Here is a 17198-nt window from a genome sequence, read left to right as displayed (position 1 = left end):
GTTTGTATGCAAAATTATCCCCACTCATTCTTTTCCCACCTGGAAAGTTACGTAATAGCACATGGTGTAACCTCTCTTTGGAGCATCCATTTGCTATCCTTAATCACATCAGCAGTTCTCCCAGGAACCGTTTCAAACATTTTCACACTTACATAAATTGTAAAGCTAAGAACAAGAAATACTGTTCTGGTAAAGGGGAGGCCATAGTTAATTTTATGGATAATTAATTAGTCCACCTAGCAAACCAGTGTTAAAGTCCCACTATGAGCCAGGTATTCAGGAATAGAATACAAAAACAAGGTGATAGAGGGGGTGCTAGCCAAGATGGATCAGCCCCCACTGATTACATCTGAGAACTCCAGACAGGATACAGCAACAACAGCAGCAACTACTGACAGAAGATTCTGCAAAGCAAGTAATAGCAGACAGATGGGGGAGGCAAGTCAAAGAAGTCAGTATGGTGGCGTATTTCCTGGGTGGTTTTTTTTTTTTTTTTTTTCCCCCCTCTTATTTCCCAGTTTTGACCCCTGGGTGACCCAAGTTGCAGAGCTGTACAGTGGCTCTACACATGTTGTGGCTCCTCCCCCCCATACACCCTAAGTTCTCTCTACTCAACTGAGGGGAAGAAGAGGGAGGACCGTATGTGAGAGGTTTTAACGGGCTAGGCCTAGAAGTGAGGCACATCACTTCTGCCCACATTCCATTGGTTAAGACTTAGTCACACGGTCACTCCTAACTGCACAGGAGCCTGGGAAATGTAGTCTAGCTATCGGCCAAGAGGAAAGTAAAATATAGATACTAAGCAGCACCAAAATATTCTGTGTCATAACTGCCTTAGTACACAAAGGGGTGCGCAGGGAGCGTTGTGAACATAGCAGGGACTTCCGATCAGAACGGCGAGAGAGACCAGAGAAGGCTTTCTGCAGGACAGGACGTGAGTTCTGCCAGGTAATCAGGGAGGTGAAAGGAGAAGCGTGGGAGGACACCAAAGCATGTGCAAAGATGCAGAAGCAAGAAACACGCTGGTGAATCTGAGAGACCCCAAGTGAGTCCCTCGTCGTTGGGCAATAGCTGAATGCCAAGAGAGCCAGGAGATGAGCCTCGAGAGGGAGGCGGGAGCCAGTATTTGAGCCAGAAATCACTGTTATATTTTAAGCAAAGGTGTAATAGAAACTGGTTTCCAACTTAGAAAAAGCCTGGTAATTAATTCTGTAGGGGGGTAGCTGGAAGCAGTACAAGAGTTAGGAGACTTCTGTCCTGGTCCCGGCAAGAAGCAACTTGGGCTTGAAGTAAGCAGTGGGGTACTGTGAGGGGATCAGATATGAGATCTGAGACGCTCATGAGTCAAAACTCTAAGACTTAGTGGCTGATTGAACATGTTATTTGATATCGTGAAAGGAGTCAAGGAAAATGCCTTTGTTTCATTCATTTAACAAATATTTATTGAACATCTACTATCTGTGTTCCTCTAGGTGCTGAAGATACAACAATGAATAAACAAGCAAAGTTCCTGTCCTCCCAGATTTTACATTCTGGTGGAAAATTCTAAAACACTAACAAGTAAATATAAATTTATAATGTGATTATATTTAGCCAATAACCTGCTGTGCTTGAGATATCCTTACGGGACGTCTGTATGGGGGTTGTTTAATTGCAAGTTATTTCTATGAGTCTGTTGCTCAGGAGAGAAGCCTTGGCCATGGGTGTGGATTTGGGAGTCATCAGCATATGGGTGGATGCAAGTGACAAGGAAACCAATACAAACTAGTGCAAGGAGAAAAAGGGAATCCATGGCTGAAGACACCAAACAGCCCTGGGGTTGTTTCTTCAGCTTTAGGCATAGCTAGATACAGGGTTTTAAATGACAGTACTGGATTTCTGTCTCTCTTTTAATTAATTTCTTGGACTCTTTTGGGCAGGATGGCCTCTGGCAACGCCAAAGTCCCCATTTAACATCTAGTCATTCAACAACTCAGCAGAGATTTGTTTTGGTTTTTGTTTTCTGATAGCTCCAGCAGAAAAGTCTCTGTAAAGACCATGATTGATTCATCGGGGATCACATGTCCATTCTTGAACCAAGCCCTGTAACTTGGAGTTGGAACATTCTGATCGACCATGCCTGGGTCATGAACCCAAGCCTGTGGCAATGCGTGGGACAGGGTCAGCTCCATAAAACCCACAAGTGTGCTCCTCCAGGAAAGAGAAGTTCTGGTACTAGCAGTTAGGGAAAGAGCTAATGAGCAGGCAAAGACCAGAATGTTCTCTATAGGTGGAAACTGAGGGTTGGGTATTAGTGAGGTCACCCTGAGAGGACATATAGAACGAGAACCTAGAACCGATGTCAAAATCCTGGGGAGCATGACACTTAGAAGCTGAATGGAAAAAAAAAAAAAAAAAAAAAAAAAAAGACGATCCTGCAAAAGAGATGCAGAAGAGGCCAGAGCTGCGGGAAGAGATCCCGAAGCCAGGTGATGTCCCAGAAACCAACTGAGTGAGTTTCAAAAAGAACTGAGTCAACAGTCACAGAGGAGCCAATGCAAATGAGGACAGGAGACGTGACCTGATGTCCTGACCATATCCTACCCATACCCATGAGGTAAAGCTAGGCAGTGCTCCCTGGAGAACAGAAGGTGCTATGAAGGAGAAGTACACCAGATTGCCGGGGAGGAAGACCTGGGAATTTCACTAAAGCAAATGGCTCTATGCGTAGCAGCTTCTTGAACTGAGAGGCATATCCAGAGGATCAGGAACACCGTGGGATGAACACGAAGCATCTCTCCTGACCCTCAATTCTATGCAAAAAAAAAAAAAAAAAAAATTATAGGGTGAGTCGCATTATTTCTATAACAGAACAAACATAGCTAGATTATGGTGCAGGATGCAAAAATCTGTGGGATTTTTAAGCTAAAATACTAACCTTTGTACTTGCAACAGGATCCCTTCAGAATATACTCTCAAGGGTTCTTTGCAGTGAACATCCCTTCCTCTCTGGTTAGGGGGTCTGCGGGTAGAAGAGAATGGGAAGCGTGATTATTTATCATCTGCACATTTGCCTGCTGCTCCGTAAACAGGATGTTTTAGGACAGACCCACTGACCAATAATGATAATAGTGCCTATAACAGGCACTGTTCTACAGGCTTGACCTTGGTTATACCTCACAATAATCCCATGAGACGGAGTATTATTATCATCACTCCTGTTTTAAAGATGAGGAAGCTGGCGCACAGAGAGGTTGAATAACTTGCCCAAGGTCACACAGCTCCAGATTTAAACCTGGAGGTCCTGGCTCTGGCTTTTGAGTCAGTGTCCCTAACCACAGCACATACTGCAGTGTTCAGCCCTGTGGTTTCCACGCGGTGCACGTGTCACACCATACGTTCTGACACTGCCTCAGAAAAACTTTAGTCCTTGTAAGATGGTCTGTAAATGTTTGGAAAAGGCAGGGCTGGGGAAGCTGTGTCCCACCCCTGCCCTATCCAGCCCACTGACTGGTGATACGATGGACATGCCACAGAGGCGCAGAAGCCCTACAGCCCTACTCACAGGCACCTTTGCACTGGTAACCTTGGAACCATGGGAATTTGTCGGTCCACTGGGTGACGTTTATCTGAGCCCCATGATTACCTTTTTGTTTGGACTTGCACTTTGAATCTTTATTGGTTTTAATGCATTCCCCAAACGAAAAAATAATTTCAGAGGTGCTTCGTACAATAGCTGGTTTCATAAAAACATTATACTGTAAGCTTTTCATAACCTGAGTATGAAGAGACAAACAAATCTGCAATCACCTGGTACTAATCTGGTTTCCTTGAATGTGTATGCATAAATTACTTTTTACGTTATTTCTGAATGTACACAAAGATAGCTCGAGCAGTATATGAACCCCCGGAGCTCTGTCATCCAGCAACAACCATTTACCCATGGCCAATCTCACCCATTTCCTAAGTAAAAACCAACTATCATGTCATTTCATCCATAAATATTTCCAGGCGTATCTCTAAAAGATAAGAAGGATTATTTTTAAAGATAACTACAATCCCAGTCCACATTCCTATTTCCACAAATTATTTTTAAAATTCTGCTCTTTCTAAAGTTCTATACCCATTAATTATTAACTTGAATGCTTTTGTTATTGTTGATATGATTTTTAAATTCTTGATTGTGAGAAACAAAGCCCAAAATGTAGAGAAAATAGTAGGATGAACCCCCTGCACCCATCACTTAGCTTCAACAATTAATCTGTATTTGGTCAATCTTGCTTCATTTACTTTCCCCTTTTTATATCCTCCTTTCGCTGGCTGTTCATAAAGCAATCCCCCAGACAACACTTCCTGTCATTGGGCATGCATTCTTAGCTTGGTTGGTGGCAAGAAAATGTAGAGGTGTTCTCTGGTAGGCAGTTATATATTTATTTCGTTTCTAAATCCCTGGAAAAGGATTAGATTAAATGCAACATTTTCAGTGGACCAGATAAACTGCCACTTGGTGCTTTTGCTCTTTCTTTTCTTTTCTTTTTTTTTTGAGTAATGTTTAAAATAAAACCAAATTCTAAACAAATGGCACTAATAGTCTATGACATGAATACCAAACAGAATATTTGTGTCATACACCCTCTGTCAGCTGTGCCCAGATCTTTAAAGGTACACATTTTTCCAAGACTAAGTGAATAAAACTGAAACCAAAAAAAAGGAAGCCTCATTATAATTTTGAAAAAGAAAGAAAAAATGTAAAGAGACACCATCAGCTGGTTTAGATTGGAAATGGGGCCTGAATGATGACACTCCCATTGGCAAAACCCCTGGCTTCCTCTCACACTCCTAGGTTTTAATATCCACTCTTTTCCAAACAGCTCTTAGAAGCCCTTTGAGAAGAGTGCATTTCCTTGCCTGCGAGGCAGAAGAAGTATTTTAGGCTTTGGGATCTCAGAAGGTAATGACACAGGTCATGATTTACCAAGATGACTTTGTTTTGCCTTGTGGAAACTCACCATGAAATCCACAGTAACACCCACGGTAACTGTGAAATCATAGCGTGTCACCATATTGCTCATTCTGCGGTTGCCACCACAAGCAAATGACAAATGACAGCCATACTGGCTTATACACCATTAAAAACCCAGGGGGTAATGAAAACTTGTCATGGGCCAGGTCAAGCACCAGCAAGAGAAGAGCTGTCGAGCATTTGCAGTGCCAACAACAGAAAATCTGGGCAAACAAAAAGTAATTGGTTAGGATTATAAATTGGTTCAATACCTTTGCAAAAGGTTTGGCAGTACCTATTAAAACGAAACATGCATATACCCTATAATCCAGCAATTCCACTTTACGGCGCTAGAGGTCAGAATAGTGCTTACCCTGGGGTAGTGGCTAAGCGGGGCAGGAGTGAGACTTGTGGGGCTCTGGAAATGTTCTACATCTTGATCTGATGAAGTCACATGGGTGTAGACGTAGGTAAACATTCATTAAACTGTACACTCCATATTTGTGCACTGTCCCGTGAGCTATACCTCAAAAAAAAAAAAAAAGTGATTCATAAAAATTCCAAATAAAGAGGCTTTTGCAAAGTGCTGGCAAATTTAAGAGGACCTCTGTCTCTGGATTAAGACAAAATGCTGTGCTCACCAGGAACTCATTACAGTTTCCCAGGTAGAGAACCCCCAGTCAAAACGTGGAGGTTGGGGTGTAGTCTCTACTTTCCCCTAAGACAGTAGGTCTCACTCATCCCTTCCTCCACGAACCTGGGTCCCACTGAGACAAAGACCCACATTTCCTAGGGCATTGCTATATTTATGGGCACTGATAGACGCTTTACCTCTGGCACCTTTTGACAATTCAAATGGCTTTTCTTTGACGAAATGATTCCAATGGTTGACGACCGGGTTGCTTTTGAATCGCCCTTTCTTGGCAAAGCCAAAATTGTCATATCATATGCCAAGTTACTTTCTAAAATTAAATGAAGTTAAATGGCAGGCTCTGCTGGTATTGCTTAATACTTGCTCATAATTATATTGCAGCCTCTGCCATTTCCCAGTGCGTCTGCTCACCCTTTCATTATTCGCTGTGTGTTCAGTTGCTCAGGTGCACCCATTGGGCAGTAAGTGACCGAGAAACCACCAGAGCCAAGCGTCTATGCCGCTATGCTACTAGCAGAGCAGTGTAACTCTCCCAGTGCCTGAGCCTGCTGAGCAGTGCTTGCACCCACTTCCCCTCTGTTCACAGATTCGAGAGAAATTTCAGTTTGTAATGGTGGGCAGATCTGCACCTCAGGTCTTAGAGCTGGGACACTCTAATGGGCTCCGGGTGAGCCCAGCATCAAGAGACAGGCCCTCTTAAATTGCCCGCCCCTTGAAAAGGAGGCAGACCGAATGGAAGCGCATCAGGCTGTCAGTAGATGTGGTTTCCAGTTTATGATGAGAAAACGGGTGAGGAAAAAAAAAAAAAGTTTGAAGAGCACAAAAAAAAGCATGGAATCAAAATATGGATAAATCCAAATGCATTTTCTAGGTTAAAGTGGTTTTAGGTTTGTTCATATGTAGGCTTACAAAATGTGATAGTATTAATGCAGGAATCTGGCTGTGATTTAGAAGGAATTGATACTAAATTGGGAAACAAAATGATGTTACATGTACCGAAACTGAACACTACTTTATTATTCATGACTTGGTATCACAACCTTATGGCAGCTTTTAAATACGAAAAAACCTGTGAAGATATAATGGATTAAAGCTGTGGAAGTTTTATAGAGACAAAAAAAAAAAATGCTCTGTATTTCAAGGCATTACATCTCCTGGATATTTTTAAGATTTTAATTCAAGGGTCAAATTTTTATGGTTGGGTAAAGAGTCGAGAAAGATTCCATCAGCTGCTTTTCAGTTATTATAATAGAGGGAAACACAGTATACCTTTGCTATTTAAAAGATTTTTTTTTTTAAAGATCAGAACATGTGTTCCACTTCATGGGATCAACCACAGAGCAAAATGGCTCTAATTGGGAACATACTTGGGGCAAATGACTGGATTAAAGTGACTGAGAGTTATAAATGTCTGAAATGTCTATTTCAGGCACAAGTGGGGGGAAATGGCACTAATTTCTAGAGTGTGCACATAATGATTACATTAGCCCACAGAGATGAAGAGTATATCCACGTGGACCCTGGAGAAGAAATACCATATGAACAAGGAATGAGCCAATCAATTCTTTAGGGGGCGGCAAGCACCGTGAGAAAGGCCTTGGCCGACTCTGTCTCCACCCTGCACCACGCAACCACGTAACCAGCCCATTTCTCCAGAATCCCAGTAGCTTCCTCTGTAGTATCCACCGAACGAAATAAAATGCCTATATTGGTACAATGAAAAACGCCCACTAACCTCTGACTTTTGACTTAACCTCTGACCCACTGGACACCAGCATTTTATACCTTCTCCTCTGCCTCAAACTGCTCTTGGAAGAAGCTGGTGGCTCATCACAATGGAGATGTGCCAAAAGACACAGAGGTGCACACATCTAGGCTCCATGTACGCACACGCACACACGCCTTTTTTGCTAGATGCTGACTCCCGGGCCCAACAAGCGAGGTAAGGGCAGCCCTCCCTGCCTTGTACCAGCCTATCTGGATGTGTGTGGGGGCGTGCACCTGTGGCTGGAGAGTATTCTAGGATGAGAGGAAAAAGTCTGAGTGGGAGAAGGCTTAGAGTGAGGGTGCTAGATAGAATCAAGGGACAGTCACTGCTGGTGAGGACCCTGCCCTCGTCCCCTGGGCGTTAACCTTTCCAGTATATATGCTGACAGTGTCCAACTTCAAGCAGTCTCTTCAATTCGCTGCCTGAGGTTTTCTCTTGGCCTGAGAATGGAGTCATCCATCTAGAGGAGCCATGGAATGAGCACCCCAAGAGCACTGGCCTCACTCGATGCAGGATGGACTGGGAGGTAAATACGCCAGCTTCCTCACCCCTTGATTGGGTATAACCCCAAGGCATGCGTTACTAACATAGCCCCCAGAGCCCCCCCCCCGCAGCAGAAGTGAGCCCCAACTGCCCACACAGGCGGTACGCTGCAGCATGTACTCTGTCCCACCGTGCTTCCCTGCTCTCCTACTGGAGCTTCAGGTCACCTCCCAAATAAGCTTCTTGCCCTTAAATCCTCATCTCAGGCTCTGTGTCTGTGTGACCCAACGAAGGCCAGATGGATTTGGACTCAGGGAGTCGTGGCATTTGGAACTCAAAGATGGGATTTTGAGCCTTGCCTTGGCAATTTGCTCTCTGTGACCACAGGTGAGTTACTTTCTCTCTCTGCGCCTCAGTTTCTTCATAAAATAGGGATAATAGTACACCTTTGCTACATGACAGTGCCATCGGGAGGTGCAAATGAGATAACGTGTGTGAAAGTGTTAAGAACTGTAAAAGCCACATAAATACTCTTAGAGTTCATGAGGATTGTTCTCACCTCCCCCACCACACGACTTCTTTTATACATTTTGTTTGAAATTATAGACTCACGGGAAGTTGCAGTAATAGTACGTAGAGCCCCACATACCCTTCACCCAGCTTCTCCCAATGGTGACATCTAATGTGATGGTAGTAGGACAGCAAAACCAGGAAACTGACATTGGCACGGTACTGTTAACTAGACTAGTGACCTCATTCAGTTTTATGCTTTTTAAGGACTTGCCAATCTGCCATTCCATTTCTCCCCAGTCCTCTGGCCTCCACTCCCCTCCCCCCTCACCTCTAGTAATCTTTGAAGGGTCTAAACCAGCCACTCGGACCGCTATGTCTTAGTGTCTACCACGTTAGAGCAGCTTCTGACTTAACACTTTCAACTGTTGTCCGAAGCACACTTCAAAACTGCGAGACAAAATTCTATTCCTTTTCATCTAAATCTGTCACTGTGTCTTGACCAAAAACAGGTAGGCATTGTAGATGAAATCCCAAGAGCTTGGATCTCACTAAGCAACTTCCTAAAATGGTGAATGTAGCAGTTGCCCAAAGAGCTGTTTCCAATGATGAATTGGATAACAATATTTTCATTAGAAGGTTAATACATTTTCTTTAGTTGCTTTAGAAGTCTTGGGTAAATGCCTCCTTGTTCCGCTGATTCATAGCCTTCTTAATTTTTCAAGGTGTCCTGTCATCCTTTCCTTTAGTACTCCCGGGACTTTGCCTTTAACGCCTGGAGAAAAAGTGGGGAGAGCCTTTTCTCCATCAATCCTCCAATGAAGAGAAGGGTCGTGGGGTCATTCACAGTAGCGCCTCAGTAATCTCCTATTCCCTCTTTGAATGCAACCACTATTCCTCTTTGAGCAGATCATTTATCTCCTCCCTGACTGCCTTCTTGGTTAAAGGTTAACAAAAATGACATCCCCTTCAAGTTCAAACCCTTGGAATGCACAGACCCCTGCTGCCAACAAAGTCTTTCAAACCAAGGAGACAGAAAATGTACCAGGGTGAAGGCTCTGAAACTGCTGCCATTTCTCTTTCTTCCAGATGCCTGTGGGTCTTGCTGACCATCCTTATCTTCTGAAAAGGCCTTAGGATATCTGTTTTCAAGGACCGAGACTGTAGTAGTCTTGTAGCAGCACAGGACCCGTTGTCTAAGCGCTGGAGATATGCCTCTCAGAGCTTTCTAGCCTTCCATTCTTTTCTTCTAAGTTCGCTTGTGTACTTCTCACTCTCCTTCCTGGTTTCAAGGCATTAGCTCCACAGATACTATTCCTGAACTACCTCTCATTCCCAAACTCTCTCAGGGAACCTGATCCCGTAGTCCACTTGCCTGCAAGTCCCACCTACACCAGTGGGACCACCCTTCTCATAGTTGCCTGGCCTCAAACCCTCAGACTTACTTTACTCCTTACCAAGAAGCCTCTGGAACTGCCTGCTCCCAGTCTGTCATTCCTCTCCCACACAGCCAGCACACACCAAGATCTCATGTGTCTAAGAAATGGGTTTTAGTGATCTTCTACCTTTGGACAAACCCAATAATGCTTTAGAAAAACATCACAGGCCAATGCACAAGGACAACAGCCTGGCTTCTGCCGATCCCAGCCCACAAGTGAAACACTCGGATGTTCCATGCCCATTCCCAGATTGGTTTTTGCTGCAGTTTCTCTTCTTGACCAAAACTACACCTCTGACTCTTTTCCACCTGTGAAATTCCACCTAGGCTAAAAGGATCTGGACACTTCTATCCTCGTTTGTACCACCTGTCGACAGTAGTGCTATGCCACCTGGCATTGCTTGCTAAATTTGTATATCCCTTATCTTCCTCGACTACATTGCAAGCTCCTCGGGAGCAAAGACCCTGTCTTACTCTCCTGCAACCTCCACGGCATCTAGGGGTCCTCCTCATCCAGAGAAGGAGCACCACATATTTCTCATGATGGGTTGATACCCACGTGTCCACCAGTCCCAACAAAAGAAAAGGAAGGGCAATGAAACCAATTCTCGTTGAGCAGCTACGATGTGCCACAGCCTTCTCTGAGCACCTGATCTAATATAAAGTGCCCCATTCCCCCATCTGTCACATCACCCAGTTCTGTTGTCATCGTAGCACCTCTCCCTACCTGGAATTATCCTGTTCAGTTACTTATTTATGTAACAGATGCTTTGTTGTGCTCTCCAGATCCTCCTTTCAGGACTATGGTTCTCATTCCTCCAGGTCGTGGGAATGATGGCTGCTGGGTGTTCTCAGCTAAGCGTCCCCTCAAGAATTGTCCAATGATCACACCCCTCCCCTGGGGCAGCCTGCATTTTGCGACTGTCAAAGTGCGGGTATAAAGGCCCACATACTTGCCTTGCCTGGGGGCAACTCTGAAGGGCTATGTTGGTCCCAGAGCTTCTGTGGGGTGGGCTGAAGCCTCTGTACCCCCCACTTCTCCCCACCAGTCGTTGCTCAGTCTCTCTTCCCTCACTTGCCTACCAGTGTCATCCCTAAGAGCATCCATAATAAGTTTTCTGTATGCAGGTCTCCATCACAATCTGTTTCCAGGGAACCAGACTTAAGATGCCTTACTTGTTCATTGTCTGTTCTCACTAGAATGTTCCATGAGAGGACGGACCTTGTCTATCTCACTTACTGCTGGGCCTAGAATAGTGTCTGGCACACGACAGTTGCTCAAAAACTAATTGTGGACTATGAATGAATGAAAAAAAAAATGGGTTTTATCTAAATCCTACAGCTCTACCTCATTTTCTGCATGAGAAATCAAGCACAGAGAGGCAAGTTAAATTTCCCAAGGATCCACAGCTAGCCAGTTGTGGAACCAGGATCACACTTGTATGAATCCAATATCCGCACTCTTTTCAAAACCAAGCACAGCCTCTTGATGTCTTCATCATCATGGGTAGTACCTTCTGCTTTGGCTCTCAAGGTCTGGCTGACTTCTCTTGGTGTACTTGGCATGGAAATTTCGATGTAGCCTTTAACTCTTCTCCTTCTCTGTTCTCCATCTCAGCCACACCACTGGCATCTTCCATGCCTTTCTGTACAACTGTACTCCCATGTGTCTTTTCGCCTCTGATTTCACTGACATTGTGTTTGTTCAGAGCCTGATTCCTCCCCAGTTCGGTCACTACAGTCCTTGCAGTGGGGCCATCGCCTCGTGCTCTCATCTCCTTCAGCTGGCCCTATATGTCACTCTCAGCAGTCTCTTCCTTACCATCTTCACCACAGTCAGGGGCCAAACAGGACCTAGAATTCATACCAGATGATTTAAATGAAAACAAAAGAGAGAACAACACACTAAAGTATGGGCAGGGTTAGGGGCAACAAACCAAGACGGCGAGGCCCTCAGGAATCAGCAAGAATGGGGAGCTGTTGCCACTCCTAGGGTTGAAGGAGTGAGGGAAGGAAACAGTGTTACTGGAGCTTGGTGAGAACTGGAGCCATGAAGGAGGGGTCTCCTCATGGGAGCTGTCATCCTGGAGGGGTGCCGACACTACTGGAGACAGGATGCCAAAGCAGAGAAAGAGCAAGGCTTTTTCTCCTGCCTCTCAGAGCTCCCTGCTGCTGTTTCACATTGGCCAACCCCAGCTGGATGCCAGGTGGCCACAGAGACGGGTGATGGCAGTGTATAAGTTCCCGAGGCACAGAATGGGGCAGAGAGACTGGATCTGGGGGTTGGGACGGGCAAAAGAGGAACCAGTACACCTCAATTTACCAACAGAACAGCTAATTTTCATGTCCCATCAACACCATCCCACGCCTTTCCATTTGTAGATTACGGCAAAGATCAGGAAGCCCTTTGAAACACAAATATCCTTTGATCCTTGCAATGTCCCCATGAGGTAAGTACTAGGACCTACCCATTTTACAGATGAGCAAACAAGCTTAGAGGATTTGTGGCTCACCCAAGATCATCAGATAGCAAAAAATGGCACAGTTGAAACATAAGCCCAGATTTGTAAGTTCAAACTTCTTTTTTAAAGATTTTATTTATTTATTTATTTATTTATTTATTTATTTGACAGAGAGAGAGGCAGTGAGAGAGGGAACACAAGCAGGGGGAGTGGGAGAGGGAGAAGCAGGCTTCCCGCCGAGCAGGGAGCCCGACTCGGGGCTCGATCCCAGGACCGGATCAGGACCTGAGCCAAAGGCAGACGCTTAACGACTGAGCCACCCAGGCGCCCCGTAAGGTCAAACTTTTTAACCAAAATCCAGGGCTTAGTTTAAGCACACAGTTAAGGTGTACATTCTCTGGAACATCTCTCCATTCCTACCCTCTCCCCTTTCTACACACGCACGCGCGCGCGCGCACGTCCCTACCCCTTGTTGTCTTAATGCTTCTCATTAACTTATCTTTTGTCCTTGGCCTTCTCTTAACGCTTCACGAATTCTCTCCTCGTCCCTGACCCTCCTTCCCATCAACTCAGGCCCATCAGCATCTTTGTCAGTACCTCACCTCCTCACCAGCTGCCTCTTGCCTCAAACACTGAAATGTGGTAATGGACAGTGCCGCACTATCCAATACAGTAGCCACAAGCCACTTGAAATATGCTTAGTATGACTGAAGAACTAAGTTTTTATTTAATTCTAATAAATTTAAATTTAAAAACTGATACTTGGAGCTTAATCCGCATCCCCTTCCCCCTCCATCCTTAAGTGTAGGCTGTGCTCGGTGACTCGTTTCCAAGGAAAAGAGGATGGAAAGGGAGAAAAAAGTACCTTAGGGTGCAGAAATCTGGCAAACATGACCTCAGCCAGATGATCAAAGTCAAGATCGCCAGTCATGAGTCATGTCAATAGCACATGCCATTGATATGATGCGATGGGAAAAGTACTTCACCTCTGTAATTTTCCTCCCCCAAACCCATCACCCCAGTCTCATCATGAGGAAACTATCAGCCAAACCCCAATTGGTGGACGTTCTTCAAAATACCCAACCAGTACTCCTCAAAACTGTCAAAGTCACAAGAAACAAGGAAAGTGTAAGAAGCTACTGCGGACAAAAAGAGACTAAGGACACATGCATTAATACAGTGTAGTGTTCTGGATTGCACCCTGGAACAGAATAAGAACATTTGTGGAAAAACTGGTGAAATACAAAGAAAAACTGGAGTTAGTTAATAGCACTGTATCTATGTTGTCTTCTGAGTTGTGACAAATATCCCACAGTAACCTAAGATACTAACAATAGGGAAATGTGTGATTTATATATGGTAACCTCTGTACCATCTTTGCAACGTTTCTGTAAATGTAAAATTATTCTAATATAAAAAGCTTATTAAGAATTTAAAAATTAAAAATTGCTATTCAGTTCAGTTGCTGGAAAACTTTTGGATACGTTGGAATGACTTTAGTATGTTAACTTACGTTTTCCACTGTGAATTTTAAGAAATCTAAATACAGATCAAGTATTCCCAATGAACATTCAGTGTCGGAAAAAGAGATGGGTTGTAAGTATAAAGTACACACCAGATTTTAAAAGACTTCATACCAAAATAAAGAATGCGAAATATCTTCATTTCTAAAATATTTGATTACATGTTGAAATGATGTTTTGGATATATTGGGTTTATAAAAATATATTACTAAAATTAATTTTACTTGTTCCATTTCTCATTTTTTTAATAGGGCTAGTAGAAAAAAATTACATATATGGCTTCTATTAGAGCTTAAGAATACAGACTCTTGAGCCAAACAGCCTGGGTTGAAATCCCAGCTCTGCACCTAGTAACTGATGGACTTTGAGCAAGTTAGTTAACCTTTCTGTGTCGCAGTTATCCATCTGTAAATAGAGTACCTACCTCATGGGGTTGTTGGGAGGATTCAGCAAGTTCACCTATATACTGTGCTGGGTTAGAGTAAGCTCTGGAACATAGTAAGCACTCAATAAATGCTAGCCATCATCATTAAGGTAAGGTTGTTTATAGCCAAAGGGTCTTTGGAGCTTCGAGAGTCCTGAAGGGATGCACTGCAACAGCAGAGAGAGAGCAAGGAAGAAAGACCGTCACTGCTTTCTCTTCCTCTCTTCCACCTTCCTGCCAGGGTCTCCCGTTGCTCAGGCTCTACGGAAGCTGGCCAGCAAGTGAGCCCAGATGATGCCATTGCAGGGCTCAGCTTCCCAGGTGCAGAGCAAGGCAGAGAGAAGTGCGGAATAGATTTGGGGGAGGGGGTGGAAGGTCAAAGGAAGAGAACCAAGACACCTCACTACTTCTATAGCAACCAAAAGCCTAAAGCACCCTACTTTCCACACCCACTCAGCCCCACGTCTCTGTCACCTCCTTGGTAACTCAGGACAGCCATGTTTAGTGAGTTTCCCTCAGCCTTCCCAGACCCCCTATTTCATAATGGACTCAGCCCTTGGCATGCTCAGAGCTCTGAGCCTTCGTCAGTCCTGAACTCAACCTTTTCAGAGATTAGTCAGTATATGAAGAGATGGGCATGTTTTCTGTGTTTTCACTGACTCCTTTCTCAGTATTATGTACACCGCTCTGCAGCCTGAACTGACTGACTGATGGAGATGAAGCAAATGATGATTCACGACCTCAGAATTGTGTTTTGAGTGGGTTTTCTTCCCCTCCAGGATTCTTCCCAGTGTTCCTAATGTCTACCTTAGCTGGCCAGTCACCGTTCTCTGAAATAAATGAAGCTAGGATGGATCTCCTTTGTGTGTAGGGTGAGCATTACCTTTGTGAACCAATCACACTAGCTTTCTGGTTCTGCTGGCCATATGGTCTCTCCCCTCTGCTCAGTTTTTCCAGGGCACATGTGCAGGGAATCTAATACTGGATTCCAGCCAGCCTCTGGCCTATTATGTAAATAGGAATCCTCTAGCACCCCCCCCCCCCCATACACACACACACACACACACACATCCCTTTGGGAAGGTCTCTAATTAATTAAGTTTAAAACACACACACACACACACACACACACGCATGCACACTCCTTTTCATGGTGTTAGGTGGTCTTAACACTACTCTATTTGGGGGTGTGGCTCTACTTCTAAGGATAGGAAGCACATGACTTTATGACTCTGGTTACTTAAGTGCTCAATCTCATTAAGCTCCTAAAGTCATCACCTACTCCCAGCATCTCCCAAAGGACTGTTCTCCTGCCAATATTTATACATTTTGGTCTATTTTATTAGGTGCATACAAGTTTAGAATTGTTTTATCTTCCTGAGGAACTGAATCCTTTGTAATGATCTAGTGACCCCTTCTAACCCTGATAATGCTTTTAATCTTAAAGTCTGTATTCCTCAATGTAGCTTTCTTTGGGTTAGTAATTGCCTGGTGTGCCTTTATTATTATTATTTTTCTGTTACTTTCCGCCTTTCTGCATCCTTGTGCCTTAAGTGTGATTTTTGTAATGGACATATAGCTACATTTTTTAAAAATCCCATCTGATATTTTTTCTGCTTTTTTAATTGGCTAGTTAATTCACTAGCATATTTGGTGAGTAATAGCAATTATTATATTTGGACTTGGTTTGCTATCTTGTTTTTTTATTTTTTATTTGTCCTGCTTTTTCTGTGATTCTTTTTCTTTCCCGTTTCTTGCTATTGGTCAGATTGTTTGTGGTTCATTGTCTGTTTGTGGGTGTATTTGTTTCCTTATTTCATTGTTCCTTTTTACTTATTTGGATTTTATAAACTCTATTTTTACTTACTTAGTGATCGCCCTTAACATTTTATCATGTATATTTAACTTACAAAGTGAAAAAATTAATAATATTTTAACGTTCCTCTAGAAAGAGGGCTGGCGGACTATGGCCCAATGATCAAATCTGCCTACCACCAGGCTTTGTAAATAAAGTTTTACTGGACCATAGGCTTGTTCTTTCACTCGTGTACCATCTATGGCTACTTTCACCCTATGATGGCAGAGTTTCGTATTCATGACAGGGACTGTAAGGTCTGCAAAACTTAGAATATTTACTAGCTGCCCCTTTATAGAAAACGTTTGCCAACACTTGTTCTCTAATAGTACTCTTAAGGATCGTAGGAGATTTTTTTTTTTTTTTAAAGATTTTACTTATTTATTTGAGAGAGAGGGAGAATGCGAATGGGGGGAGGAGCAGAGGGAGAGGGACAAGCAGACTCCATGCTGAGCATGGAGCCCAACATGGGGCTCGATATGGGGCTCAATGAGGGGCTCGATCTTACGACCCTGAGATCATGATCTGAGCTGAAACCAAGAGTTAGATGCTTAACCAACTTAGCCACGCAGGTGCCCCAATATCTTAGGAGATTTTAACTCTGATCTCCCCTCCTGACTTGCATATGATTTTTGTCCAATATTTTATTTTTGTCATTTTTCTTAACTCTGTAATTTGACATTAGCATTCCTTTTCTCCCAAATATTATTTGATATGTGTATGATTTTACATTTTTACATATTTGTTCACATGCATATATGGTTTTTTTAAAGTTTATTTTTTTAGTAATCTCTACACCCAATGTGGAGCTGGAACTCAACCCCAAGATCAAGAGTCACATGCTCCTCCTACTGAGCCAGCCAGGTCGCTCACCATTCCTTTTGGCATCTCAGATCATCCTTCCGACATCATTTTCCTTCTTTCTGAAGCACATCTTTTAGAAGATGTTCTTTTCGTGAGGATCTTTTGATAGTAAATCCCTCTGTTTTGGTGTATTTGTAAACACATTAATTTTACCCTCCTTCCGAAAATGTGATTTTTCTGAGTACACAATTCTAAGCTCTAAGTTATTTTCTCTCAACAATTGAAAAATATTATTCCA

At 43.6% G+C, this 17198-nt stretch overlaps 1 pseudogene; it reads left to right on the top strand.

Moving 5' to 3' along the window:
- The first annotated feature begins 2425 nt into the window (after positions 1-2425).
- Positions 2426-17198, top strand: part of LOC113931243 — a 57033-nt pseudogene continuing 42260 nt past the window's right edge.

This window comes from Zalophus californianus, chromosome X (assembly GCF_009762305.2).
Source record: "Zalophus californianus isolate mZalCal1 chromosome X, mZalCal1.pri.v2, whole genome shotgun sequence".
Taxonomy (NCBI): domain Eukaryota; kingdom Metazoa; phylum Chordata; class Mammalia; order Carnivora; family Otariidae; genus Zalophus; species Zalophus californianus.
This window is presented reverse-complemented; position numbering and strand designations above follow the sequence as displayed.